Source organism: Chiloscyllium punctatum, chromosome 41, assembly GCF_047496795.1.
Source record: "Chiloscyllium punctatum isolate Juve2018m chromosome 41, sChiPun1.3, whole genome shotgun sequence".
Taxonomy (NCBI): Eukaryota; Metazoa; Chordata; class Chondrichthyes; order Orectolobiformes; family Hemiscylliidae; genus Chiloscyllium; species Chiloscyllium punctatum.
This window is the reverse complement of record NC_092779.1, coordinates 56,127,213-56,140,052: the sequence shown is the minus strand read 5'-3', so window position 1 is coordinate 56,140,052 and position 12,840 is coordinate 56,127,213. Positions and strand designations below refer to the sequence as shown.

The 12,840-nt window shown below is 46.0% G+C and overlaps 4 non-coding genes across 4 annotated transcripts; all 4 read right to left on the bottom strand.

The window, feature by feature from the left end:
* Nucleotides 1-4,044: 4,044 nt before the first annotated feature.
* On the bottom strand, nt 4,045-4,127 carry trnal-uaa (transfer RNA leucine (anticodon UAA)). The gene has a single exon. It is a non-coding gene; the product is annotated as a tRNA-Leu (tRNA).
* Nucleotides 4,128-6,790: 2,663 nt separating this feature from the next.
* trnal-uaa (transfer RNA leucine (anticodon UAA)) lies at nt 6,791-6,873 on the bottom strand. Its single transcript has one exon. It is a non-coding gene; the product is annotated as a tRNA-Leu (tRNA).
* A 2,663-nt stretch (nt 6,874-9,536) lies between these two features.
* trnal-uaa (transfer RNA leucine (anticodon UAA)) lies at nt 9,537-9,619 on the bottom strand. Its single transcript has one exon. It is a non-coding gene; the product is annotated as a tRNA-Leu (tRNA).
* A 2,663-nt stretch (nt 9,620-12,282) lies between these two features.
* Nucleotides 12,283-12,365, bottom strand: trnal-uaa (transfer RNA leucine (anticodon UAA)). Its single transcript has one exon. It is a non-coding gene; the product is annotated as a tRNA-Leu (tRNA).
* Nucleotides 12,366-12,840: the final 475 nt, after the last annotated feature.

Below are 12,840 nucleotides of genomic sequence, written 5' to 3'. Positions count from 1 at the left end.
AGAGCATCAGCTTCTTCCCTGTCTTTGAACCGGGCAAACCTGCGCAAGGAATGCAAATGCGGTGCTGCTTTTCATGGAAGGATCAGAAGGCGGGAACTACACTCTCAAACAGAATGGCATATGATCAGAACCAGGTTGGAGAAAAACTTGACAATGCTTTGCACAGTAATTAAATGGAGTTGCATTACATTTCACTACGAGAGCAGATTTGTTCAAGCACTGAAAGTTGAAGCCATTCTACTTTTCACCTTTCTGTTTCCAATCGCTCGTTGTTTAATGGGACTTGTTTAATTTTGGCTATGTGCTGAGCATGGACGAGATACACCGAAGTATCTGTTTCCACGCGGTGTGCCCTAATAACGTTGTGTTGCTTACACCGGCATTAAAGGATCACTCTTTAGCGGAGCTTGCCGTCGCAGCCTGCGGCACAATCATATAGCCTGTTCGACTGCTCACGGGAACGGTAGCATTGTGAATCGCTGCAGAAACGAACGACTTCCTTACTTTTGCTCCGACTGACCATACTCTGGGAAATTTTCCCAGATTCTCAGTTGAGGATTTTTGCAGCTGGAAGTTACCTCAGAAACCCTGTTAACTCGTAATTTATTGAGAGAATCGCAAAACGGAAAGCATTTAACACGGAACACAAACAAAACTGGCAAACCAAATGTATTTCCAGACACAGCGAGCATGAATGCTAAATGTGAGACAGTCCGGGGCATGAGCCATAAAGTAATCTCACAACTAACAACAGGGCAATTCCAAACTACTCTTTCAAACATACAGGAGCCTGAGTGCACCACCACTTCCCGGACAATGCTGAAAAGAGAGAAAGAAAGAACATAATAAGAATGGGCCATAAAAAGTGAATTTCACCAATCACAGTCTCGGCTAGATTACCTTTCCCTTCCGATGTCTCCAGGACGGAGATGAAGGAAATGGGAGAAATTCAATAACATATGACATCGAAATGCATTGGAACGATTTTTTCATTGGCCAGAAAACCAAATAACGACGAGTCGAGTCACCGTAGTACTTTGTTTCACAACAGCGATGAAATAGCAGTCTCCATTCGATTCCATTAAAATTCAACTCGCCTGGAACGTAAAGCAACAGAAGAGCTGCGGGAGGCGAACACGATCATGACAGCACAGACGCTTCGCCAAATTCGGCACTTTCACACACCACAATTAATTGCCCGGGAAGCAAACCCATTTCGCTTCTGTTTTAAACAGAAACGCAGCAGGGGTCGAAACAGCATTTCAACCAGCTGCGCGATTGGAGAAGGTCAGCAGAAATGGCAGCGGTGGGATTCGAATCCACGCCTCTGTCAGAGACTGGAGCTTAAATCCCGCGCCTTAGACCGCTCGGCCACACTACCAGCCAGCCACTAGCGCTGCCAATTTTCTTGCACTTCCAATTGTGCTCCTGCAAAACAACAGATGCAAAGTCACGTTAAAAGGGTTCCATGATCCCTCTCCGACTCGCACAGCTGCTGGGATGTGCCCGGCTACAATGACAATTTCGCAGCAGATAATGATACCCATCAATCCAGACAAAAATCAATGGAAAGCTGAGTCGATCTTCTCAGACTCTTTTCAGCTCCAAATGCATCTGTGAGTGCGTGAGAACACACGATCGGTTATGATTTGGTCAAATTACCATGAGCTGCTTGACATGACTGCAATTTCGATTCTTGCATTGATAAATGATTTCACCCATTGCTCGAAACAGGACAACTTTCACGTTTACACGGAACATGAAACACACCGGACTACAGGGAAAATGCACAAAGCAGAGCAGCCCGTGTTCCAAATCATAACGTGCAGCATAGTTTCAGTCACTGTGTCTGTCTTGCAGAATAAGAGTCCCAAAGAATGTTCTCCACCCTAAAACCGGAGGTAGCATTACAATCCGAGAACGACAGATCACATTGCGAGGATGCTCTGACCTCGGAGCCAATTCGAGATGCCACTTTCCTTGCCTTTTTGCCTTAACCGTGCAATTCGCTGCAGAGATGTTCACACCTGGATATGAGCCACATGGATACCAACTGAGTTGGAAACCTGTGTGGGAATCGAAAGGAAGCGACACAATAAAGTTTGATAAATTCCATGGTGCTTTTAAGAAATGCAGTCTCTGTTCACCTCAATCTAAAAGGCAGTTTCTGAACATAGTCAGAGAAGTCAAAAGGGAATTAGCTCACCCCACCCCACTCTCCGGAAGAGGTGCTAACTGCCCTTGAGTGCTTTTTGTTCTCAATGTGAAGAGCTCTCACGCCTGAGTCACCTTCACGTCTCTGGTTGCTGAGCGAATCACAAAGAAGGAATTTCACCAGAGCTGCTACTGCCTCACTTCCCCACTCGCCCTCCCCGTTTACATTTTCCTGCTCGTCAGTGATTTAAAGAAATCCAAATGGATGCGATGTCATTCTGTAGCCTCTCTGTCGATTCCTCCGTCTCACTTCCAACGTGGCTTAGATCTCGGGGCGCACCTTAATACTAGCGACGCTGTGAAAGCATAGGTCCAGAGGTTCCTCTGAGAGTGTAATTTCTTTCATTGCTGTTGCTGATTGAATGAGCCACTTCCGTGCGAACTGCTCCAAAACATGATTCAGGACCTCTGGTGCCAACTCTCGTACGTTGAATAACGACAGACAGCTTCCAAATGAGGTCTTTCAGAGACGACTTTGGGGGTACATTTGACAGACAGACTAGTTCAGGAATCCGTGGTGCGCTGTGATACCAGAGCATCAGCTTCTTCCCTGTCTTTGAACCGGGCAAACCTGCGCAAGGAATGCAAATGCGGTGCTGCTTTTCATGGAAGGATCAGAAGGCGGGAACTACACTCTCAAACAGAATGGCATATGATCAGAACCAGGTTGGAGAAAAACTTGACAATGCTTTGCACAGTAATTAAATGGAGTTGCATTACATTTCACTACGAGAGCAGATTTGTTCAAGCACTGAAAGTTGAAGCCATTCTACTTTTCACCTTTCTGTTTCCAATCGCTCGTTGTTTAATGGGACTTGTTTAATTTTGGCTATGTGCTGAGCATGGACGAGATACACCGAAGTATCTGTTTCCACGCGGTGTGCCCTAATAACGTTGTGTTGCTTACACCGGCATTAAAGGATCACTCTTTAGCGGAGCTTGCCGTCGCAGTCTGCGGCACAATCATATAGCCTGTTCGACTGCTCACGGGAACGGTAGCATTGTGAATCGCTGCAGAAACGAACGACTTCCTTACTTTTGCTCCGACTGACCATACTCTGGGAAATTTTCCCAGATTCTCAGTTCAGGATTTTTGCAGCTGGAAGTTACCTCAGAAACCCTGTTAACTCGTAATTTATTGAGAGAATCGCAAAACGGAAAGCATTTAACACGGAACACAAACAAAACTGGCAAACCAAATGTATTTCCAGACACAGCGAGCATGAATGCTAAATGTGAGACAGTCCGGGGCATGAGCCATAAAGTAATCTCACAACTAACAACAGGGCAATTCCAAACTACTCTTTCAAACATACAGGAGCCTGAGTGCACCACCACTTCCCGGACAATGCTGAAAAGAGAGAAAGAAAGAACATAATAAGAATGGGCCATAAAAAGTGAATTTCACCAATCACAGTCTCGGCTAGATTACCTTTCCCTTCCGATGTCTCCAGGACGGAGATGAAGGAAATGGGAGAAATTCAATAACATATGACATCGAAATTCATTGGAACGATTTTTTCATTGGCCAGAAAACCAAATAACGACGAGTCGAGTCACCGTAGTACTTTGTTTCACAACAGCGATGAAATAACAGTCTCCATTCGATTCCATTAAAATTCAACTCGCCTGGAACGTAAAGCAACAGAAGAGCTGCGGGAGGCGAACACGATCATGACAGCACAGACGCTTCCCTAAATTCGGCACTTTCACACACCACAATTAATTGCCCGGGAAGCAAACCCATTTCGCTTCTGTTTTAAACAGAAACGCAGCAGGGGTCGAAACAGCATTTCAACCAGCTGCGCGATTGGAGAAGGTCAGCAGAAATGGCAGCGGTGGGATTCGAACCCACGCCTCTGTCAGAGACTGGAGCTTAAATCCAGCGCCTTAGACCGCTCGGCCACACTACCAGCCAGCCACTAGCGCTGCCCATTTTCTTGCACTTCCAATTGTGCTCCTGCAAAACAACAGATGCAAAGTCACGTTAAAAGGGTTCCATGATCCCTCTCCGACTCGCACAGCTGCTGGGATGTGCCCGGCTACAATGACAATTTCGCAGCAGATAATGATACCCATCAATCCAGACAAAAATCAATGGAAAGCTGAGTCGATCTTCTCAGACTCTTTTCAGCTCCAAATGCATCTGTGAGTGCGTGAGAACACACGATCGGTTATGATTTGGTCAAATTACCATGAGCTGCTTGACATGACTGCAATTTCGATTCTTGCATTGATAAATGATTTCACCCATTGCTCGAAACAGGACAACTTTCACGTTTACACGGAACATGAAACACACCGGACTACAGGGAAAATGCACAAAGCAGAGCAGCCCGTGTTCCAAATCATAACGTGCAGCATAGTTTCAGTCACTGTGTCTATCTTGCAGAATAAGAGTCCCAAAGAATGTTCTCCACCCTAAAACCGGAGGTAGCATTGCAATCCGAGAACGACAGATCACATTGCGAGGATGCTCTGACCTCGGAGCCAATTCGAGATGCCACTTTCCTTGCCTTTTTGCCTTAACCGTGCAATTCGCTGCAGAGATGTTCACACCTGGATATGAGCCACATGGATACCAACTGAGTTGGAAACCTGTGTGGGAATCGAAAGGAAGCGACACAATAAAGTTTGATAAATTCCATGGTGCTTTTAAGAAATGCAGTCTCTGTTCACCTCAATCTAAAAGGCAGTTTCTGAACATAGTCAGAGAAGTCAAAAGGGAATTACCTCACCCCACCCCACTCTCCGGAAGAGGTGCTAACTGCCCTTGAGTGCTTTTTGTTCTCGATGTGAAGAGCTCTCACGCCTGAGTCACCTTCACGTCTCTGGTTGCTGAGCCAATCACAAAGAAGGAATTTCACCAGAGCTGCTACTGCCTCACTTCCCCACTCGCCCTCCCCGTTTACATTTTCCTGCTCGTCAGTGATTTAAAGAAATCCAAATGGATGCGATGTCATTCTGTAGCCTCTCTGTCGATTCCTCCGTCTCACTTCCAACGTGGCTTAGATCTCGGGGCGCACCTTAATACTAGCGACGCTGTGAAAGCATAGGTCCAGAGGTTCCTCTGAGAGTGTAATTTCTTTCATTGCTGTTGCTGATTGAATGAGCCACTTCCGTGCGAACTGCTCCAAAACATGATTCAGGACCTCTGGTGCCAACTCTCGTACGTTGAATAACGACAGACAGCTTCCAAATGAGGTCTTTCAGAGACGACTTTGGGGGTACATTTGACAGACAGACTAGTTCAGGAATCCGTGGTGCGCTGTGATACCAGAGCATCAGCTTCTTCCCTGTCTTTGAACCGGGCAAACCTGCGCAAGGAATGCAAATGCGGTGCTGCTTTTCATGGAAGGATCAGAAGGCGGGAACTACACTCTCAAACAGAATGGCATATGATCAGAACCAGGTTGGAGAAAAACTTGACAATGCTTTGCACAGTAATTAAATGGAGTTGCATTACATTTCACTACGAGAGCAGATTTGTTCAAGCACTGAAAGTTGAAGCCATTCTACTTTTCACCTTTCTGTTTCCAATCGCTCGTTGTTTAATGGGACTTGTTTAATTTTGGCTATGTGCTGAGCATGGACGAGATACACCGAAGTATCTGTTTCCACGCGGTGTGCCCTAATAACGTTGTGTTGCTTACACCGGCATTAAAGGATCACTCTTTAGCGGAGCTTGCCGTCGCAGTCTGCGGCACAATCATATAGCCTGTTCGACTGCTCACGGGAACGGTAGCATTGTGAATCGCTGCAGAAACGAACGACTTCCTTACTTTTGCTCCGACTGACCATACTCTGGGAAATTTTCCCAGATTCTCAGTTCAGGATTTTTGCAGCTGGAAGTTACCTCAGAAACCCTGTTAACTCGTAATTTATTGAGAGAATCGCAAAACGGAAAGCATTTAACACGGAACACAAACAAAACTGGCAAACCAAATGTATTTCCAGACACAGCGAGCATGAATGCTAAATGTGAGACAGTCCGGGGCATGAGCCATAAAGTAATCTCACAACTAACAACAGGGCAATTCCAAACTACTCTTTCAAACATACAGGAGCCTGAGTGCACCACCACTTCCCGGACAATGCTGAAAAGAGAGAAAGAAAGAACATAATAAGAATGGGCCATAAAAAGTGAATTTCACCAATCACAGTCTCGGCTAGATTACCTTTCCCTTCCGATGTCTCCAGGACGGAGATGAAGGAAATGGGAGAAATTCAATAACATATGACATCGAAATTCATTGGAACGATTTTTTCATTGGCCAGAAAACCAAATAACGACGAGTCGAGTCACCGTAGTACTTTGTTTCACAACAGCGATGAAATAACAGTCTCCATTCGATTCCATTAAAATTCAACTCGCCTGGAACGTAAAGCAACAGAAGAGCTGCGGGAAGCGAACACGATCATGACAGCACAGACGCTTCGCCAAATTCGGCACTTTCACACACCACAATTAATTGCCCGGGAAGCAAACCCATTTCGCTTCTGTTTTAAACAGAAACGCAGCAGGGGTCGAAACAGCATTTCAACCAGCTGCGCGATTGGAGAAGGTCAGCAGAAATGGCAGCGGTGGGATTCGAACCCACGCCTCTGTCAGAGACTGGAGCTTAAATCCAGCGCCTTAGACCGCTCGGCCACACTACCAGCCAGCCACTAGCGCTGCCCATTTTCTTGCACTTCCAATTGTGCTCCTGCAAAACAACAGATGCAAAGTCACGTTAAAAGGGTTCCATGATCCCTCTCCGACTCGCACAGCTGCTGGGATGTGCCCGGCTACAATGACAATTTCGCAGCAGATAATGATACCCATCAATCCAGACAAAAATCAATGGTAAGCTGAGTCGATCTTCTCAGACTCTTTTCAGCTCCAAATGCATCTGTGAGTGCGTGAGAACACACGATCGGTTATGATTTGGTCAAATTACCATGAGCTACTTGACATGACTGCAATTTCGATTCTTGCATTGATAAATGATTTCACCCATTGCTCGAAACAGGACAACTTTCACGTTTCCACGGAACATGAAACACACCGGACTACAGGGAAAATGCACAAAGCTGAGCAGCCCGTGTTCCAAATCATAACGTGCAGCATAGTTTCAGTCACTGTGTCTGTCTTGCAGAATAAGAGTCCCAAAGAATGTTCTCCACCCTAAAACCGGAGGTAGCATTACAATCCGAGAACGACAGATCACATTGCGAGGATGCTCTGACCTCGGAGCCAATTCGAGATGCCACTTTCCTTGCCTTTTTGCCTTAACCGTGCAATTCGCTGCAGAGATGTTCACACCTGGATATGAGCCACATGGATACCAACTGAGTTGGAAACCTGTGTGGGAATCGAAAGGAAGCGACACAATAAAGTTTGATAAATTCCATGGTGCTTTTAAGAAATGCAGTCTCTGTTCACCTCAATCTAAAAGGCAGTTTCTGAACATAGTCAGAGAAGTCAAAAGGGAATTACCTCACCCCACCCCACTCTCCGGAAGAGGTGCTAACTGCCCGTGAGTGCTTTTTGTTCTCGATGTGAAGAGCTCTCACGCCTGAGTCACCTTCACGTCTCTGGTTGCTGAGCGAATCACAAAGAAGGAATTTCACCAGAGCTGCTACTGCCTCACTTCCCCACTCGCCCTCCCCGTTTACATTTTCCTGCTCGTCAGTGATTTAAAGAAATCCAAATGGATGCGATGTCATTCTGTAGCCTCTCTGTCGATTCCTCCGTCTCACTTCCAACGTGGCTTAGATCTCGGGGCGCACCTTAATACTAGTGACGCTGTGAAAGCATAGGTCCAGAGGTTCCTCTGAGAGTGTAATTTCTTTCATTGCTGTTGCTGATTGAATGAGCCACTTCCGTGCGAACTGCTCCAAAACATGATTCAGGACCTCTGGTGCCAACTCTCGTACGTTGAATAACGACAGACAGCTTCCAAATGAGGTCTTTCAGAGACGACTTTGGGGGTACATTTGACAGACAGACTAGTTCAGGAATCCGTGGTGCGCTGTGATACCAGAGCATCAGCTTCTTCCCTGTCTTTGAACCGGGCAAACCTGCGCAAGGAATGCAAATGCGGTGCTGCTTTTCATGGAAGGATCAGAAGGCGGGAACTACACTCTCAAACAGAATGGCATATGATCAGAACCAGGTTGGAGAAAAACTTGACAATGCTTTGCACAGTAATTAAATGGAGTTGCATTACATTTCACTACGAGAGCAGATTTGTTCAAGCACTGAAAGTTGAAGCCATTCTACTTTTCACCTTTCTGTTTCCAATCGCTCGTTGTTTAATGGGACTTGTTTAATTTTGGCTATGTGCTGAGCATGGACGAGATACACCGAAGTATCTGTTTCCACGCGGTGTGCCCTAATAACGTTGTGTTGCTTACACCGGCATTAAAGGATCACTCTTTAGCGGAGCTTGCCGTCGCAGTCTGCGGCACAATCATATAGCCTGTTCGACTGCTCACGGGAACGGTAGCATTGTGAATCGCTGCAGAAACGAACGACTTCCTTACTTTTGCTCCGACTGACCATACTCTGGGAAATTTTCCCAGATTCTCAGTTCAGGATTTTTGCAGCTGGAAGTTACCTCAGAAACCCTGTTAACTCGTAATTTATTGAGAGAATCGCAAAACGGAAAGCATTTAACACGGAACACAAACAAAACTGGCAAACCAAATGTATTTCCAGACACAGCGAGCATGAATGCTAAATGTGAGACAGTCCGGGGCATGAGCCATAAAGTAATCTCACAACTAACAACAGGGCAATTCCAAACTACTCTTTCAAACATACAGGAGCCTGAGTGCACCACCACTTCCCGGACAATGCTGAAAAGAGAGAAAGAAAGAACATAATAAGAATGGGCCATAAAAAGTGAATTTCACCAATCACAGTCTCGGCTAGATTACCTTTCCCTTCCGATGTCTCCAGGACGGAGATGAAGGAAATGGGAGAAATTCAATAACATATGACATCGAAATTCATTGGAACGATTTTTTCATTGGCCAGAAAACCAAATAACGACGAGTCGAGTCACCGTAGTACTTTGTTTCACAACAGCGATGAAATAACAGTCTCCATTCGATTCCATTAAAATTCAACTCGCCTGGAACGTAAAGCAACAGAAGAGCTGCGGGAGGCGAACACGATCATGACAGCACAGACGCTTCGCCAAATTCGGCACTTTCACACACCACAATTAATTGCCCGGGAAGCAAACCCATTTCGCTTCTGTTTTAAACAGAAACGCAGCAGGGGTCGAAACAGCATTTCAACCAGCTGCGCGATTGGAGAAGGTCAGCAGAAATGGCAGCGGTGGGATTCGAACCCACGCCTCTGTCAGAGACTGGAGCTTAAATCCAGCGCCTTAGACCGCTCGGCCACACTACCAGCCAGCCACTAGCGCTGCCCATTTTCTTGCACTTCCAATTGTGCTCCTGCAAAACAACAGATGCAAAGTCACGTTAAAAGGGTTCCATGATCCCTCTCCGACTCGCACAGCTGCTGGGATGTGCCCGGCTACAATGACAATTTCGCAGCAGATAATGATACCCATCAATCCAGACAAAAATCAATGGTAAGCTGAGTCGATCTTCTCAGACTCTTTTCAGCTCCAAATGCATCTGTGAGTGCGTGAGAACACACGATCGGTTATGATTTGGTCAAATTACCATGAGCTACTTGACATGACTGCAATTTCGATTCTTGCATTGATAAATGATTTCACCCATTGCTCGAAACAGGACAACTTTCACGTTTACACGGAACATGAAACACACCGGACTACAGGGAAAATGCACAAAGCTGAGCAGCCCGTGTTCCAAATCATAACGTGCAGCATAGTTTCAGTCACTGTGTCTGTCTTGCAGAATAAGAGTCCCAAAGAATGTTCTCCACCCTAAAACCGGAGGTAGCATTACAATCCGAGAACGACAGATCACATTGCGAGGATGCTCTGACCTCGGAGCCAATTCGAGATGCCACTTTCCTTGCCTTTTTGCCTTAACCGTGCAATTCGCTGCAGAGATGTTCACACCTGGATATGAGCCACATGGATACCAACTGAGTTGGAAACCTGTGTGGGAATCGAAAGGAAGCGACACAATAAAGTTTGATAAATTCCATGGTGCTTTTAAGAAATGCAGTCTCTGTTCACCTCAATCTAAAAGGCAGTTTCTGAACATAGTCAGAGAAGTCAAAAGGGAATTACCTCACCCCACCCCACTCTCCGGAAGAGGTGCTAACTGCCCGTGAGTGCTTTTTGTTCTCGATGTGAAGAGCTCTCACGCCTGAGTCACCTTCACGTCTCTGGTTGCTGAGCGAATCACAAAGAAGGAATTTCACCAGAGCTGCTACTGCCTCACTTCCCCACTCGCCCTCCCCGTTTACATTTTCCTGCTCGTCAGTGATTTAAAGAAATCCAAATGGATGCGATGTCATTCTGTAGCCTCTCTGTCGATTCCTCCGTCTCACTTCCAACGTGGCTTAGATCTCGGGGCGCACCTTAATACTAGCGACGCTGTGAAAGCATAGGTCCAGAGGTTCCTCTGAGAGTGTAATTTCTTTCATTGCTGTTGCTGATTGAATGAGCCACTTCCGTGCGAACTGCTCCAAAACATGATTCAGGACCTCTGGTGCCAACTCTCGTACGTTGAATAACGACAGACAGCTTCCAAATGAGGTCTTTCAGAGACGACTTTGGGGGTACATTTGACAGACAGACTAGTTCAGGAATCCGTGGTGCGCTGTGATACCAGAGCATCAGCTTCTTCCCTGTCTTTGAACCGGGCAAACCTGCGCAAGGAATGCAAATGCGGTGCTGCTTTTCATGGAAGGATCAGAAGGCGGGAACTACACTCTCAAACAGAATGGCATATGATCAGAACCAGGTTGGAGAAAAACTTGACAATGCTTTGCACAGTAATTAAATGGAGTTGCATTACATTTCACTACGAGAGCAGATTTGTTCAAGCACTGAAAGTTGAAGCCATTCTACTTTTCACCTTTCTGTTTCCAATCGCTCGTTGTTTAATGGGACTTGTTTAATTTTGGCTATGTGCTGAGCATGGACGAGATACACCGAAGTATCTGTTTCCACGCGGTGTGCCCTAATAATGTTGTGTTGCTTACACCGGCATTAAAGGATCACTCTTTAGCGGAGCTTGCCGTCGCAGTCTGCGGCACAATCATATAGCCTGTTCGACTGCTCACGGGAACGGTAGCATTGTGAATCGCTGCAGAAACGAACGACTTCCTTACTTTTGCTCCGACTGACCATACTCTGGGAAATTTTCCCAGATTCTCAGTTGAGGATTTTTGCAGCTGGAAGTTACCTCAGAAACCCTGTTAACTCGTAATTTATTGAGAGAATCGCAAAACGGAAAGCATTTAACACGGAACACAAACAAAACTGGCAAACCAAATGTATTTCCAGACACAGCGAGCATGAATGCTAAATGTGAGACAGTCCGGGGCATGAGCCATAAAGTAATCTCACAACTAACAACAGGGCAATTCCAAACTACTCTTTCAAACATACAGGAGCCTGAGTGCATCACCACTTCCCGGACAATGCTGAAAAGAGAGAAAGAAAGAACTAAATAAGAATGGGCCATAAAAAGTGAATTTCACCAATCACAGTCTCGGCTAGATTACCTTTCCCTTCCGATGTCTCCAGGACGGAGATGAAGGAAATGGGAGAAATTCAATAACATATGACATCGAAATTCATTGGAACGATTTTTTCATTGGCCAGAAAACCAAATAACGACGAGTCGAGTCACCGTAGTACTTTGTTTCACAACAGCGATGAAATAACAGTCTCCATTCGATTCCATTAAAATTCAACTCGCCTGGAACGTAAAGCAATAGAAGAGCTGCGGGAGGCGAACACGATCATGACAGCACAGACGCTTCGCCAAATTCGGCACTTTCACACACCACAATTAATTGCCCGGGAAGCAAACCCATTTCGCTTCTGTTTTAAACAGAAACACAGCAGGGGTCGAAACAGCATTTCAACCAGCTGCGCGATTGGAGAAGGTCAGCAGAAATGGCAGCGGTGGGATTCGAACCCACGCCTCTGTCAGAGACTGGAGCTTAAATCCAGCGCCTTAGACCGCTCGGCCACACTACCAGCCAGCCACTAGCGCTGCCCATTTTCTTGCACTTCCAATTGTGCTCCTGCAAAACAACAGATGCAAAGTCACGTTAAAAGGGTTCCATGATCCCTCTCCGACTCGCACAGCTGCTGGGATGTGCCCGGCTACAATGACAATTTCGCAGCAGATAATGATACCCATCAATCCAGACAAAAATCAATGGTAAGCTGAGTCGATCTTCTCAGACTCTTTTCAGCTCCAAATGCATCTGTGAGTGCGTGAGAACACACGATCGGTTATGATTTGGTCAAATTACCATGAGCTACTTGACATGACTGCAATTTCGATTCTTGCATTGATAAATGATTTCACCCATTGCTCGAAACAGGACAACTTTCACGTTTACACGGAACATGAAACACACCGGACTACAGGGAAAATGCACAAAGCTGAGCAGCCCGTGTTCCAAATCATAACGTGCAGCATAGTTTCAGTCACTGTGTCTGTCTT